The sequence below is a fragment of the Scylla paramamosain genome, chromosome 45 (assembly GCF_035594125.1).
Source record: "Scylla paramamosain isolate STU-SP2022 chromosome 45, ASM3559412v1, whole genome shotgun sequence".
Classification (NCBI taxonomy): Eukaryota; Metazoa; Arthropoda; class Malacostraca; order Decapoda; family Portunidae; genus Scylla; species Scylla paramamosain.
The window spans coordinates 11,115,788-11,132,762 of NC_087195.1; the positions used below are offsets into that span (position 1 = coordinate 11,115,788).

Here is a 16,975-nt window from a genome sequence, read left to right on the forward strand (position 1 = left end):
TATGATGAAATCTAGAAAAAATTAAGATGAATAATAATAAGTTGGAGACATGCATAGGATATGACATATAAAATATATACACAGGAAAGGATAATGAATACATTATATATATAAATTAAATAGACAAAGATTTCTAGAATGTTTGGTAGGAAATATTGCATCATGTTGAGTTGAGAGCACATTTAAGACTGGGACAGAACAGGATATTTATCTAGGAAAATGTTCAAAGACTGTTCAGTGGTTATCATGTGTTTTTGATTAGATGTTTTTAATTTAACAAAGATCTTTCCATCCCTTGTGTAGCACTGTTGGAAAAGCTCCTTGTTTTTTTTCCTGATACCCCAAACTGTATTGAAGATATTGCGTCGTTTTGGAGTGAGACTTTCATTAATATAGAGGCTAGGTTTAACTTTTACACAGGCATCCATTATTTCTGCCTTCTTTGATCTATTTAGCAGCTTTACAATTATTGGTCTCTCTTTGTTTTGACTTTTTGAACTTAACCTGTGAGCAACATTGATGTCAGCATGACTTAAATTGATGTGCAGATTATCTTTAACTGAATTCACAACAAGGTCAGTTGAGTTTTCATGGTTTTGTTCTCTGGGCAATCTTCTTCTTTCCCTCCTCTATTTCAACCAGATGGCACCACTGCTATCACACCTATTTCTAAAGCTGAACTCTTCACTCAAACCTTTGCTAAAAACTCTACCTTGGACGATTCTGGGCTTGTTCCTCCCTCTCCTCCACCCTCTGACTACTTCATGCCACATATTAAAATTCTTCACAATGATGTTTTCCATGCCCTCGCTGGCCTAAACCCTCGGAAGACTTATGGACCTGATAGGGTCCCTCCTATTGTTCTCCGAAACTGTGCCTCCGTGCTTGCACCTTGCCTAGTCAAACTCTTTCAGCTGTCTGTCAACATCTACCTTTCCTTCTTGCTGGAAGTTTGCCAACATTCAACCTGTTCCTAAAAAGGGTGACCGTTCTAATCCCTCAAACTACCGTCCTATTGCTTTAATTTCCTGCTTATCTAAAGTTTTTTAATCTATCCTCAACAGAAAGATTCTTAAACATCTATCACTTCACAACCTTCTATCTGATCGCCAGTATGGGTTCCATCAAGGCCGCTCTACTGGTGATCCTCTGGCTTTCCTTACTGAGTCTTGGTCATCCTCTTTTAGAGATTTTGGTGAAACTTTTGCTGTTGCCTTGGACATATCAAAAGCTTTTGATAGAGTCTGGCACAAAGCTTTGATTTCCAAACTACCCTCCTACGGTTTCTATCCTTCTCTCTGTAACTTCATCTCAAGTTTCCTTTCTGACCGTTCTATTCCTGCTGTGGTAGACGGTCACTGTTCTTCTCCTAAATCTATTAACAGTGGTGTTCCTCAGGGTTCTGTCCTGTCACCCACTCTCTTCTTATTATTCATTAATGATCTTCTAAACCAAACTTCTTGTCCTATCCACTCCTACGCTGATGATACCACCCTGCACTTTTCCACGTCTTTTCATAGACAAGAAGAAAAATAATAAATACTGATTTAGTGGTGATGGTGGTGGTGGTGGTAGTAACAGTGATAATAGCAGGGGTAGTAGTAGTAGTAGTAGTAGTAGTAGTAGTAGTAGTAGTAGTAGTTGTTGTTGTTGTGTTACTACCTACTACTAGAAGCAGCAGCAGCAGCAGTAGTAGTAGTAGTAGTAGTAGTAGTAGTGGTGATGGTGGTGGTGGTGGTGGTGCTGGTGTTGGTAGTGGTGATGGCGGCAGTAGTAGTAGTAGTAGTAGTAGTAGTAGTAGTAGTAGTAGTAGTAGTAGTAGTAGTAGTAGCAGTAGTAGTAGTAGTAGTAGTAGTAGTAGTAGTAGTAGCAGTAGTGGTGGTGGTGGTGGTGGTAATAGTAGTAGTAGTAGTAGTAGTAGTAGTAGTAGTAGTAGTAGTAGTAGTAGTAGTAGTAGTAGTAGTAGTAGTAGTAGTAATAGTAGGCTTGGTAGGGGTAAGACGTGTGGGTGTGTGGCTCCGTGATTAAGGTGTATTTTTAAGGTTAAAATTTTGTGAAATTTTGTGACAAAAGACACAGAGATGAGTGAAGTGGAGAGGGTGGGCCCAGTGTAATATCAGTGTCAATACTCGTATAAATCACGTGAAAAATATTGATTTATCATATTCTGAAATCAGTGGTTGTTGTGAGCGTCACGGAGCGACCGTTGAAAGGGTCGAACTAGGTCGGAAGGGTTATCAGGTGATAAATCGCGTAGGGCAAACTCCGAGCAGCCCGCGCGGCTGCCCATCCACTCTCCGTCGGGGATACAGGTGCCACCTACTCCATATATTTCTATATAAATCTTACTATATATTATAGACTGATATCTCTGTTATAATACTAGGTATAAATCTTTCTGTTTAATTTTATTGGAGCCATGCACACCACGTGAGTACCCAAAATTACAGATCTTCATTAAATTTTCAGTAGTAATATACTATCACTCTAACTGTTGTAACGGTACTCCTAAGACGGCTGTTGCCACTACTACTGCCGCTAAACATTGTAGGGAATACTGAGTAAAGTGCCTGTAATACATATCTAAGTCCCATATTTACCATAAATGTTTCTCTCTCTCTCTCTCTCTCTCTCTCTCTCTCTCTCTCTCTCTCTCTCTCTCTCTCTCTCTCTCTCTCTCTCTCTCTCTCTCTCTCCTTCCCTCATCTCTCTATCTCTTTCTCTCTCTCTATCTCTCTGCTATCACTTTCCCCTCCCCTATTCCTCCTCCCTCTACCCTCCCTCCCTCCCTCCTTCCCTTCTCTCTCTCTCTCTCTCTCTCTCTCTCTCTCTCTCTCTCTCTCTCTGTTGTCGCCTCCCCCTCCCCTACTCCCCCTCCCCTACTCCTCCTCCCTCCTACCTCTCCCTCTACCATCCCTCCCTCCTTCCTTCCCTTCTCTCTCCCTATCTCTCTCGCCCCCCTCCCTCACACTTCTCTCTCTCTCTCTCTCTCTCTCTCTCTCTCTCTCTCTCTCTCTCTCTCTCTCTCTCTCTCTGTTGTCACTTTGTCACTTTCCCTTCCCCTATTTCCCCTCCCTCCTACCCCTCCCTCTCCCCCGGCTTCCCTTCTCTCTCCCTCCTCCCTCCTACCTCTTCCCCTACCCTTCCTCCTTCCCTCCTTCACTTTTCTCTCTCTCTCTCTCTCTCTCTCTCTCTCTCTCTCTCTCTCTCTCTCTCTCTCTCTCTCTCTCTCTCTCTCTCTCTGTTGTCACTTTCCCTTCCACTATTCCCCTTCCCTCCTACCCCTCCCTTTACCCTCCCTCTCCCCCTACTTCCCTTCTCTCTCCCTCCTCCCTCCTACCTCTTCCCCTCCCCTCCCTCCTTCACTTCTCTCTCTCTCTCTCTCTCTCTCTCTCTCTCTCTCTCTCTCTCTCTCTCTCTCTCTCTAATAATGTCATGTTATTAATACAATGTCTAACCCACCTGCACAAAGAAGATGTTGTCAGTGTACAAAAGAGGAACACAGATGTGTTAATTGTCAATGTGTGAGACAAAACAAAAAGTGTATAAATTGTAGAAAGGGAGATGGATGCCAAAACCCCCTGGGACGTGACCACCAAGGCAGTGAGAGGGAGGAGGAGCCAGGGGACAGCCAGGAATCCCAGCAGGATGAGGAACAAGAGCGAACGATGGAGACAGAGATGGGAGGGGAGGCTGCCCTGCCATCAACACCGTCACAACACACCCCATCGCTACCGCAACACAATGTGTACGCCGCGAGACATACAAACGGGAGGAGAAACTTAGTCTGGAAAGGACTAACAAAAGAAGAAACAACCATGTGGGTGAACAACACTTACACAGAATTAGTTGGGTGGTCGACATGTCATCTGTTCGATCCACCAAAGTGTGCAGCCACCAACAAAATTGTACAAGAGATGGTCATGCTCCTCAACAATTACTTACAAGAGTCACCCCTCGCACCGTATGCGATGAAATTATTCTTCACACTGCCAAAACTCTTCTTTCAAAAGACACATAGAAATGCGAAGGTGGCGGAAAACGTGAAAGCCGTCGCAAGAAGAGTGGGTCTATGGCAGAACAACCAACTGGATGAGCTCCTGGAGGAAGCCCGAGCCATCCAGAAGAGGCTGCCAAGGCCATAAGGAAACCAACAAGGGCAGGAAGACAAAGCCCGTAATTTCGCTGGCAATATGCGGCAAGGACAGGTGTCCAGGGCTCTGCGGGCACTTAATGAACAGCAGTCAGGTGGAGTGTTGCCCCTCACCAGGGAAACCATCCACCTGCTGAAGGAAAAACATCCTCCCCCCAGTGACGAGGAGGGCCTCAGGATGCAGGGGCCTTTCCGCAAGCCCAATGATGTCATCTACGAGGTGATAACTGGAGAGATGATCTGGAAGAAGTCTCTCCAGACACATGGCAGTGCTGGTCCCTCAGGACTAGACGCTAGAGGGTGGCGTCGCCTGTTGAGCGGCGCACTCTGTGGCAGCGCCGCTAACGACCTATGCGGCGCCCTGGCAGCACTGGCGAGGAAGCTTGCCACCACAAATTGTCACCACGTCGAGGCTCTCACAGCATGCCGATTAATTCCGCTGGACAAAAAGCCGGGATGCAGACCAATTGGCATCGGCGAGGTGATAAGACGCATCGTGGGTAAATGCGTCATGACGGTGGTCAAGGACGACGTAAGGAGGGCAGCGGGGAACCTGCAAGTATGTGCAGGACAGCAGGCAGGAGGGGAAGCCGCCATCCACGCTATGAGGGAAATGTTCAGTGAAGACAATTGTGAAGCGGTGTTATTAGTGGACGCCAAAAACGCTTTCAACACTATTAACAGAAAAACAATGCTTCACAACATTCGAGTAAAATGTCCCTCTCTGGCACAATATGTAGAAAACACATATAGTGACCCCTCGGATTTGTACATATGTAGTAATAGTGGTAATAGTGTTAAGGTGTTAAAGTCCATAGAAGAGACAACACAAGGTGACCCAGTGGCCATGGCGATGTACGCCCTCGGACTTTCAGTGCTGCAACAAGTTATCTCATATGAGAAAACGAGTGTGAAGCAAGTGGCGTACGCGGATGACCTGTCAGGGGCCGGCAAAATAACAGACTTGAAAAAATGGTGGGGCTTAGTGAACGACAATGGTCCCATCATAGGGTACACACCCAATGCCGCTAAGTCCGTCCTTATTGTAAAGCCTGAACACTATGACAGTGCAGTGGATAGCTTCAGTGGCAGTGGAGTTATAATAACAAAGGATGGACAACGGCATCTGGGTGCTGTCATAGGAACAGAGGAGTTCAAGAAGGAGTACATAGGAGAAAAGGTGAAGGAGTGGATACATGAGGTGGAAGTCCTGTCTGACATGGCCAGGACTGAGCCTCATGCAGCCTACTCTGCCTACACCCACGGCTTGCAGCATCGATGGAGATTCGCCATGCGCACCATCCCAGGCATCAGCCCTCTCCTTGCACCACTGGAGGTCTCGATAAGGAACACCTTCCTCCCAGCGTTACTGAGATACCACACCATCGGAGATGGGGAAAGGGCGCTGCTCGAACTTCCACCAAGACTGGGCGGGATGGGAATCACCTCCCCTGAGAAGTTGGCGACTGTGGAGAACCTCAACTCCCTCAAGCTCACCAGGTCCCTCATAGAGAAGATCATTGCTCAGGACGCACATGGTGAAATAGCCCAAAGTGCAGTAACTGAGCAAGGACGAATTATATCTAGAGATAGGCAACAACATCAACGAAACTGTCTCGAAGACCTGATAAACATCCTGCCTGCAACCACAGTGAGAAAAATCCTCACTGCACAGGAAACGGGAGCCTCTAACTGGCTAACGTCACTGCCCATCAGAGCGAAGGGCTTCAGCCTCAACAAACAAGAATTTGTCGACGCCATTGCTCTGAGGTACGGCTGGCCGATGGAAGGACTCCCCAGTACTTGTGTGTGTGGCTCCCCCAATGACGTCAACCACACCATGACGTGCAAAAAGGGGGGATTCGTATGTATCAGGCACGATGAGGTGAGAGATCTGACCGCCAGCATGCTCAGGGAGGTGTGCCACGATGTCTCCACTGAACCGACCCTCCTGCCGCTAGACGGCGAGCACCTGCGCTACAGAACAGCCAACACCACCAACGAGGCTCGAGTCGACATCAGTGCACGAGGGTTCTGGACAAGGGGACAGAAAGCATTCATGGACATACGGATCTTTGACCCGATGGCCGCCTGTCACCACGAACTCTCCCTGGAGGCCGCCCACCGCAAGAATGAGCAGGAGAAGATCCGAGCGTATGGGGAGAGAATCCAACACGTTGACCAGGGCAGCTTCACACCTCTGGTCTTCACCACATCTGGCGGGATGGGCTCCAAGGCTCAGTGCTTCTACTCAAAACTAGCCGACCTAATGGCAGAAAAGAAGCACCAGCCAAGGAGCCATGTCGTCGCATGGATGAGGTGCTGCCTCTCATTCTCCCTCCTCAGATCTGCCCTCCTGTGTCTCAGGGGGACAAGGCATTCCACTCCCATACCTGCAGACTCAGGAGGCCTCGACTGCGAGGCTACAGTGGTGGAGAGTGGCATAAGAGTAGATAGAGTAGAGGTAGAATGATTTTATAGTTAACAACCAATGTTTATATTATAGAGTATTAGATATGGTTGGATGCCACAGTCATTAGCGGAGCTGGGGCTAATGACCTCCAAGTAATGGAGCCTCTAACTGACACATCAATAAACATGGGGTGGAGGTATTAGTAGTAGTAGTAGTAGTAGTAGTAGTAGTAGTAGTAGTAGTAGTAGTAGTAGTAGTAGTAGTAGTAGTAGCAGTAGTACTAGTGGTGGTGGTGGTAGTAGTAGTAGTAGTAGTAGTAGTAGTAGTAGTAGTAGTAGTAGTAGTAGTAGTAGTAGTAGTAGTAGTAGTAGTATGACTCATGACATTTCCTTTACCATACCTAGGGCCAGTAGAGACAGGAAATGTGCATTTACCTAGCTATGTTTTACAGGAAAAGAGATATGCTCGTGCTGTCCTGTCTCCATATCTATAAGCATCCAGCTTAACTTTAAATTCATGAATATTTGTTGCTTGTACCACTGTTTCATCTAAGTTGTTTCATATTTCTATGCTTCTGTTTGGGAAACCATATTTATTAATATCTCTTCTACTTGTTTTCCTCAATTTCAATCCATATCCTCATGTATCTCTTGAGTCCCACACAAATAAGTCTTCTTTGTCAACTTGATCCTTACCTATTAAAGCTCTGTATATAGCAATCAGGTTCCCTCTTTCTCTTCTCTCTTGTAATGATGGAAGCTTCAATCTCCTTAATCTTTCTTCATAGGTTAAATCTCTCAAACTTGGTACCAATTTGGTTGCAACTCTTTGGATCCTTTCAATTTTCCTTATTTCCTTTTTATTATGGGGTGACCAAACAATTGTGGCATATTCCAGGTTTGGTTGAATCACATATTCCATCAACTTTCTCATCATCTCTTCATCCATGTACGCAAATGCCCCTTTCATCTTTTTTAATAACTCATAGGTTTCCCAAACTATTTTGTTTACATGTTTTTCAGGTTATAAATTATCACTTATTGTAATTCTCAAATCTTTTTCTTGTTTGGTTTTCTTAATTTCCACTTCTCCCATGGTGTACGAACTTGTCAATCTTCTTTTGCTTTTTTTCCTAATTCCATCACCTTGCATTTCTTTGCATTGAATTCCATTTCCCATTTCTTACTCCATTTATATATCTTATTTAGATCTTTCTGTAATATTTCACAATCCATATTGTTTTCCACTCTTTTCAATAATTTTGTATCGTCTGCAAACAGACTTATATAACTGTCAACCTCATTCACTATATTGAACATGCACCAGAAATATTACAGGGGCTAAGACCCTGTGGTACTCCACTTGTAACTCTACACCATTCTGATTGTTCTCCCTTTATTACTGTTCTCATTTCTCTGTCCCTCAAGTCTGTAATCCAATTCAGTGTGTTGCCTTGCAAACCCCTTATATTTTAAATTTTCTATAGCAGTCTCTGGTGTGGTACCTTATCAAATGTTTTTTTTAGGCCCATCCCTCTCTCTCTTGAATTATATCAATCGCTTTACCATAAAAGCTCACTAAATTCATGACACAAGACCTTCCGCTTCTGAAACCAAATTGAGTGTCAGTCAATGTTTGTGTTTCTTCTAAATATTTCATCCATCTGTTTTTAACTATTCTTTCCACTATTTTTTGCCACCACACTTGTTAAGAACATTGGTCTGTAATTCAATGGATCTTCTTTATTACCTCTTTTAAAAATGGGCACAATATTGGCTCTCTTCCAGTCTAGAGGGATTTTTCCTTCCTTAAAAGAACATACTATGGTATTGTGTATACTCCCTGCTGGTTGTTCACAACATTCCTTAAGTATCCAGTTGGACACTCCATTCGGTCATTGAGCCTTACTTACATCCAAAACTTTCATAATGTTCTTAATTTCACTTACGTCCACCTGTATCTCTCTCATCACATTGTTTCTGTGCCATGCTCTTTCTCCTTCAAATTTGCTTTCTTTGGTGAATACTGACTGGAAGCACTTGTTCATTAATTCCGTTTGTAACCGTGTATCTTCATATGTAACGTCATCTTCCCATTCACACATCTGAAGAATAACTTTGGCTCATCTTTGCACTTGTTAACTATATCTTTCTCATAATTCCTTTCTTCCATCTCTCAGGATTCTGATATATTCGTTTCTTACCTCCTCGAATTCTTTCCATTTCTCACTTCCTCCTTTTTTCTCCATCTATTCCATCCTCTTGTGTCCATGCATTCATCTTTGGGGGTACATAAGCCACTGCAAAATCTCTTCTTCCTTCTCCCTTCCTTTCTGTTTGAATTATAATTACTTCCGCCATTCCTTCTCTTATTTCAACATCTTCTGTGTGTGTGTATGTGTGTGTGTGTGTGTGTGTGTGTGTGTGTGTGTGTGTGTGTGTGTGTGTGTGTGTGTGTGTGTGTGTATTTACCTAGTTGTATTTACCTAGTTGTATAATACAGGGTCCGAGCCAAAGCTCAATTAGTCCTGTCTCCATACCCGAATTTGTCCAATTTCTCTTTAAACATGTGCACACTCTTTGCCGCAACTACCTCTTCTTTTAAGTTATTCCATATTTCAACCGTTCGATGCGGAAAGCTGTATTTCTTAATATCTCCCAAACAATGACTCTTCTTTAATTTCTTCATATGTCCCCCTTGTACGTCTATCTCCTTCCTCCACTTTTACAACTAGGTCATCTCTGTCTATCTTCTCCATGCCATTTACTAATTTGAACATTGTTATCAGGTCTCCTCTTTCCCTTCTTTCTTGCAGTGTTGGTAATCCAATTTCTTCCAGTCTTTCCTTGTAACTTAGGTCTTCCAATTCAGGTATCATTTTCATAGCTGTTCTTTGTATTCTTTCCAATTTCCTTATATCTTTCTTTTTGTGTGGAGACCATACCACTGCTGCGTATTCCAGTTTGGGACGTATCATGTGTGTCATGATTTTCTTCATCATTTCTTTGTCTAGGTAATTAAATGCCACCCTGATATTTGCTAGCAAATTATATGTAGAGCCAAATATTCCATTGATGTGTTTTTCTGGTGATAGCGTGTCTTGAATTATTACTCCTAAGTCTTTTTCTTCTTTGCTCTTTGGTATTGTGATACCTCCCATCTTATACTCCCATGAAGGTCTCCTTTTACTTCTTCCCATCTCCATTACATGGCACTTCTTTATATTGAATTCTAATTTCCATCGTTTACTCCATTCATAAATTCTATCAATATCCCTCTGTAGTTCCTCACAATCCTCTTGGTTCTTTATTACTTTCATCAATTTTGCATCATCTGCAAACATATTAATGTAGCTATTTAAACCCACCGTCATATCATTTATATAGACCTGAAACATTATAGGTGCCAACACAGACCCTTGTGGTACTCCGCTTGTTACTTCGCACCAACTTGATTTATTATCTCTGATTACTGTACTCATTTCCCTACCTTGGAGATAATCCTTCATCCACTTAAGTATTTTTCCTTTTAGCCCTCTTCGATGTTCCAGTTTCCATATGAGTCTTTTATGTGGAACTGTATCAAAAGCTTTTTTCAGATCTAAATAGACAGCATCAACCCAACCATCTCTCTCTTGTAGTTTATCTATTACTCTTGTATAAAAGCTCAGTAAGTTTGTTACGCAAGATCTCTCTTTCCTGAAACCGAATTGTTTTTCTGTTATTATATTTTCTTGTTCAAGATATTGCACCCATCTGTTTTTAATGACTATTTCACAGAGTTTACTTACAATACTCGTGAGTGAGACTGGTCTGTAATTCAGTGGTTCCATTTTATTACCTCCTTTGTATAACGGTACTATATTTGCTCTCTTCCATTCCTTTGGTACTTTTCCTTCCTTTAAAGAACTGTTAATTATCTCCCATATTGGTTCTTCCAATTCCTCTCTACATTCTTTCAATATCCATCCATTTACTTTGTCTGGCCCCATCGCCTTCCTAGTATCTAGCTCTTCCAGTAGTCTTTTAATTTCTTTTCTTTCCACTTGTATGTTTGCTATTCCTTTCTGTTGTTCCTCATCTCCCAGTGATGCAAAGACAGTTTCTCTTGTAAATACAGACTTAAAGCTTTTATTCAGTATCTCAGCCATCTCTTGTGTGGTTTCATAAATTTCTCCATTTTCCTTCAGCTTTGTAATAGTATCTCTATGCTTTATTTTTCCATTTACATATCTATAGAAAAGTTTGGGTTCTTCTTTACACTTTCCAACTACATCTCTTTCAAAATTTCTTTCTTCTTCTCTTCTTATTTTAACATAATCATTTCTAGCTGTCCTGTATTCTTCTCTATTTATCTCATTCCATTGTTTCCTCATTTTTTTCCATGCCCTCTCCTTTTTCTTTTTTGCCTCTGCACACTTTGCATTAAACCACACTTTCTTATTTTCTTTTACCTTATATCTTGGCACATATCTTTCAACACCTTCTCTAAACTTGCTTAAAAACATTTCATATTTTTTCTGCACCTCCATACCTCTTAATAAATTATTCCAATCAAGCTCTCCGTAGAATTTCTTTAACCCTGTAAAGTCTGCCTTAGCATAATTTTTTCTCTCATTTTTATATTCCTCATTGAATTTTGGCACTTCTTCTTTGATCTCTATCTCTATCTCTATCTTCACATGATCAAGAGTGTGTGTGTGTGTGTGTGTGTGTGTGTGTGTGTGTGTGTGTGTGTGTGTGTGAGAGAGAGAGAGAGAGAGAGAGAGAGAGAGAGAGAGAGAGAGAGAGAGAGAGAGAGAGAGAGAGAGAGAGAGAGAGAGAGAGAGAGAGAGAGAGAGAGAGAGAGAGAGAGAGAGAGAGAGAGAGAATGACAGGCCACTAAGGCACAATATGCACAATGCACACACTGACCTGACCCTCTGATGTGCAAGGTCATGCTGCCCCGTCACTCAGCACACTCGAGCTTCTGCCAGTAATGGATGCCCCCAAGGCTGTCCCTGAGAGGTCATAACAGGTCACATAAGAGGTGACATATAAGAAGTCATACACTTATGAACAAATTTACAAGTTTATAGTAAAAATTTTCAGATGTTTTTAAGAGTGTGTGTGTGTGTGTGTGTGTGTGTGTGTGTGTGTGTGTGTGTGTGTGTGTATGTATGTGTGTGTGTGTGTGTGTGTGTGTGTGTGTGTGTGTGTGTGTGTGTGTGTGTGTGTGTGTGTGTGTGTGTGTGTGTGTGTGTGTGTTTCCAGATTTCTGCAGTACTTTGCAGGAAACTGTTCTTCTTAATATCCTCCTACACACACCCTTCTTCTTCATCTTCTCATGCCCTCTCGTGCTTCTAAAGTCTCTCACCACCAAATTACTCTGGTCCAATTTTTCACAGTCTGACAAAATCCAATATAATGCCATCAGATCACCTCTCTCTCTTCTCTCTTCCAAGGGTGGGTAGGTTTAGTTTTAGTCTCTCTTCATATGATAAGTCTGATAGGGTCAGAGGCAACTTTGTAGCTGCTCATTGTATTCTTTCTAATTTCTTTATGTCCCTTTTAGTGCTGGGAGACCACATCGCTGCTGCATATTTCAAACTAGGTCTTATCATTGTCAGTTACATCCCTAATCATCTCTTCATCCAGGTAGTTGAATGTTGTTCTTATGTTTCTCACCAGATTATATGTTTCCCCTGTCTTTCTTCTTACATGTACCTCTGAGGACAACTTATCAGTGACAGTAATTCCAGGGTCTTTCTCTTCACTCTTCACTTTTATTTCCTCATTACCCAATTTATAACTGAAGACTGGCATCACACAACTATGCCCAAACTTCAGCACTCCTCATCTTTTTATGTTAAACTCCATTTTCCAAGTGTCACTCCAATCCCAAATCACATTCAGATCTCCCTGTAGAGCTTCACAATCCTCTGTCCTCTCCACTTTTCCCATCAATTTTGCATCATCAGCAAATTCACCCCTTCCATCACATCATTCACACAGGTAGCAAACATGACTGGTGGTAGTACTGAACCCTGCAGAACACCACTAATTACCTCTCTCCATGATGACTTTTTATCTTTGACCACTGTTCTCATTTCCCTTCCTCTCAGAAAGTCACTGATCCAATGTAAGAGTGCTCCTCTCAGCCCACCAGACATTTCTCATTTCCACAACAGTCTGCTGTGAGGCACCTTATCAAAATAAACACAATCTGCCCATCCCTCTCTTTCTTGTACCATATATATGACTGAAGTAGAAGCACCTTAAATTTGTTATACATGACCTTCCTTTCCTAAATCTGAATTGTCTGTCTGTTAATATTTCTCTCTTTTCCAGATATTCACTCCATCTTTGCTTCACTATTCTTTGGCACAATTTTGCCACTACACTTGTTAATGATGGTGGTCTATAATTAAATGGTTCTTCTTTGCTTCCACTCTTATATATGGGGACTATACCTGCTTTTTTCCAATGTTGGGCACCACTCCTTCCCTTAATGAAGTTATGATGAGTTTGTAAATCATGTGTGCAGCTTGATCTCTGCATTCCTTCACCACCCAATCAGACACTCCATCAGGTCCCTGTGCCTTCCTCACATCCAAGTCTTCCATCATTATTCTTACCTCATCCACTGTTACCTCAATCTCACTCACTCTTCTACTCTCACATCTGCCGTCACCGGTCTACCAAATGTTCCCTCTCCAGTGAAGACACTTTGAAAGAAGTCATTCAAAACCTCTGCAATTTGTGCTTCTTCTTCAACATGTTTGCCATTTATTTTCAGTTTGTTGAACCCATTCTTATTCTTCATATGTCTATAATATCTTTTCATGAATTCTTTATTTCTTCCCTCCTTAGAGTGTTCATTTCTCTCCCTTTTATATGTTGACTCCACTCACACTCACTTACATACTGCTCATCTACCCTCCCTCCCTCCTTGTCTTCCTCCTCCTCCCTTTCTGCCATCTCTCCCATAACTCCTCTGCTTTTCCTTCCTTCTCCCTTGTCTCCATATCTCCACTTACCTCTTTCTCTTTCTCTTCTCTCTCCCTAACCCAGCCACCCTCTCTCTCTCTCTCTCTCTCTCTCTCTCTCTCTCTCTCTCTCTCTCTCTCTCTCTCTCTCTCTCTCTCTCTCTCTCTCTCTCTCTCTCTCACACACACACACACACACACACACACACACACACACACACACACACACACACCTTTTTTCCATCTGGTTTCTTCTGCAACATGAAAACCACATCCTTCTGATATTAGTACTTAATTCTCCTCAGAGCCACCACCACCACCACCACCACCACCACCACCACCACCACCACCACCACCACTGCCACAACCACTATCATTATTTTCACCTTTATCTTTACTCAGGTGGTGTTGTTGTGGTCTCCAGGGGCATTTTCATGACTGACAATGCAAGGATTTTGCAAGAGAGAAAGAAAATGCCCCATGAGAATTTTGGTGATCATCTGTATGGCCTTTGAAAATGTTTTTTTTTATGAGAAAGCAAAGCATTAAGAATACAAACAAGATAGAATTATACTAACACAGGAAGCTGGTAAGTTAGTTTGTTGTATACTAAATGCAAGGTCTTGTTTCTGGAAAGTTGTGCTTCAGGTTCAAACCAGTGACTGTCAAGATTAACACACCTTCCTCATAAAACTTTTCCTACACTGCAGTATACTATGATAGGCACAAACACATACAAAAATAAATATTACTACTACTACTTTTCTCCTGTAAGAGGGGCACTGGCCAGGGGCAACACAAATTTTGAATAAAAAAGAAAAAAAAAGCCCCAGTGTTACTACTACTCCAGTAGTAGTAAAACTATATAGACTACAGAAAAATGAGTAGTAAATACAACATCAAATCAATCCTTTAGGACCAAACCTAGGCATGTTAATACATCACTGGAATTCTGTCTGCTGCTGATCCCGTCATACAGAATCCATTAGCTATTTGTGGTGGGTTCCCACGGCAGAGGCTTCACGCAGCAGCAGCACCACCACACAAGTAGCAGGCACACGCACCACACTCAGCCAGGAATGCACTTTCCAAGGCAACTGTGGATAATGAATAAAGAAAAAATAATAATTAGCCTTGAATTGATTTTCCAGAGCACCTGTGAACAGAGAAGAAATGAATAGAATAGTAAATACTTCAGAACAGTAAATGTGGCTACATTTCAACATATTTTTTACCTGGCTGGTCTCACAAGAGAGAACCCCTTCAGGGCCAGTTCAGGGTCAGCTCACCACCACTATCAAAAAGACACCAAAGTCTGTACATGCTTATCTAACTGTCTGGCAAGTGTGCTATCAGCCCAAGATAAATAATAAATCTGACTAGCAGCACAGCGTATATGTCACCAGCAAGAATCAGATGTACACCTGAGAAGTTGGACAAACTGTACCTAAAACCATCAACAGAGTTAGATTCAGGCACACTGTTAGCAAGAAAATTCCAGATTTTCATCACTCTTGAGAAAAATGTGTGTCTGGTATCACAACAACTATAAGGAATGCTGACAGAAGTGGCTCAGATAAACAGGTCTGCTGCATTAATTGTATGGACGGCCTCTAGTGCTGACAGCAGTGGCCGAGGTGTACAAGTCTGTTGCATTAATTTGTATGGAAGGCTTCTAGTGCTGATAGAAGTGGCTGAGATGAACAGGTCTGCTGCATTAACTGTATTGACGGCCTCTAGTGCTGACAGTAGTGGCTGAGATGTACAAGTCTGTTGCATTAATTTGTATGGATGGCCTCTAGTGCTGACAGTAGTGGCTGAGGTGTACAAGTCTGTTGCATTAATTGTATGGACGGCCTCTAGTGCTGACAGTAGTGGCTGAGGTGTACAAGTCTGTTGCATTAATTTGTATGGATGGCCTCTAGTGCTGACAGTAGTGGCTGAGGTGTACAAGTCTGTTGCATTAATTTGTATGGATGGCCTCTAGCGCTGACAGCAGTGGCTGAGATGAGCAGGTCTGCTGCATTAACTGTATGGATGGCCTCTAGTGTTGACACAAGGGGGCTGAGGTGAACAGTGATTGGGGAGAGTCCATGAAAATATCTTCCAAATTTAATAATAAGATCAACCCGTAATAGTTTCTCCCTTAGAGTGAATACAAGTTCAAGGTTTTAAAATGCTGATCATGACATGTTCTCAAATCCTTGAATTCTTTTCGCCCACTGTCTCTTAACTGACTCCAATAGTCTGAGGTCAGAGACACAACCAGAATTCCAGGCTGCAGAATAAGCATGACAGGCTTGAGAGAAACCACAGATGACGTTTACTAGCCAATACCATCCCAGCCACCATCTAACTCACACCTAGCACAAGGAGGGATCTCAGAAGTAGCAGAGAGAGAGAGAGAGAGAGAGAGAGAGAGAGAGAGAGAGAGAGAGAGAGAGAGAGAGAGAGAGAGAGAGAGAGAGAGAGAGAGAGAGAGAGAGAGAAGAAAACAACAAAGAAAAGTTAATTACCAAACAAGACACAATACAAATTATACTCAGTAGAAAGAAGAATGAAAAATACCAAATTATAAATATGTGGAAAATAATTATTACTAACCAGACTGTCCCGCCCAAATCTGAACCCATGACATGCACTCACTCCAAAGCACGATCAGGAAGGAATAAGCGTGGCCACCCCACCTCCCTTCAAACTGCCACACCAGTATCAGAAGCCTCCAGCACAGCAGTGTTGCAACAAGGGACACCCACCTGTTCACCTCCCTCCCGGCACACACCGTGACATGAAGGGCGTGAATACCAAACACTTACAGAGGAAGCTGGACAAATTCCTGGTCACAATCCCCGCCCTGTCAGGAAGCGAACACAACACTGGCCAAGGTTGTCTCTGTCACTGGACTTTCTTTCAAGACAAGCAGTTTTGTTGCTTTACGAATGGCGCCACACTTGTTAGGCGTGTCCGATAATCTGGTACATGTAACAGTGCATGTTCCACTTGAGTTTGGTTGCGTGGCACGCAGCACATGTCAGGCAGAGCGGAGGGCTACGGTGTCACACTGCCTGTCGCCGCCTGCCGCTGCTGGTGTCATCTTCCTAGCTGTCTGCTCTTTGTTTACAAATGAAAGCCGAATTGCTGTGAACACTTTAAAGATCTGTTTCAACCCTTTATTTGACTAATCTTTTAACCAAGTCTTCAGCCATGTTCCTCTTCCTCTCTAGGGCTGCAATGATGCCCCTGCATCGTCACTTTTATGCTCTGGGAGCTTCCTGTGAGCCAACCACAGGCTTGGTGGTTGCCCTGCCTCCTTCAGGAAGGCACAAGTGAGGCGGGTGACTGCAAGCTGTAGTGAGGGGTGTACGCCCCCCCCTCCCCCTCGCCAGCTGGATCAGCAGGTCAAAGGTATTAACGCCCAGGGCCAGCAGCGGAGACTGTTGGG

At 43.0% G+C, this 16,975-nt stretch overlaps 1 long non-coding RNA gene across 1 annotated transcript; it reads right to left on the minus strand.

Moving 5' to 3' along the window:
* Window positions 1-11,504: 11,504 nt before the first annotated feature.
* LOC135094404 (uncharacterized) lies at window positions 11,505-16,739 on the minus strand. The gene is made up of 3 exons (XR_010263793.1): window positions 16,350-16,739; window positions 14,458-14,630; window positions 11,505-11,565 (listed from the first exon to the last, which is right to left on the minus strand). It is a non-coding gene; the product is annotated as an uncharacterized LOC135094404 (long non-coding RNA).
* Window positions 16,740-16,975: the final 236 nt, after the last annotated feature.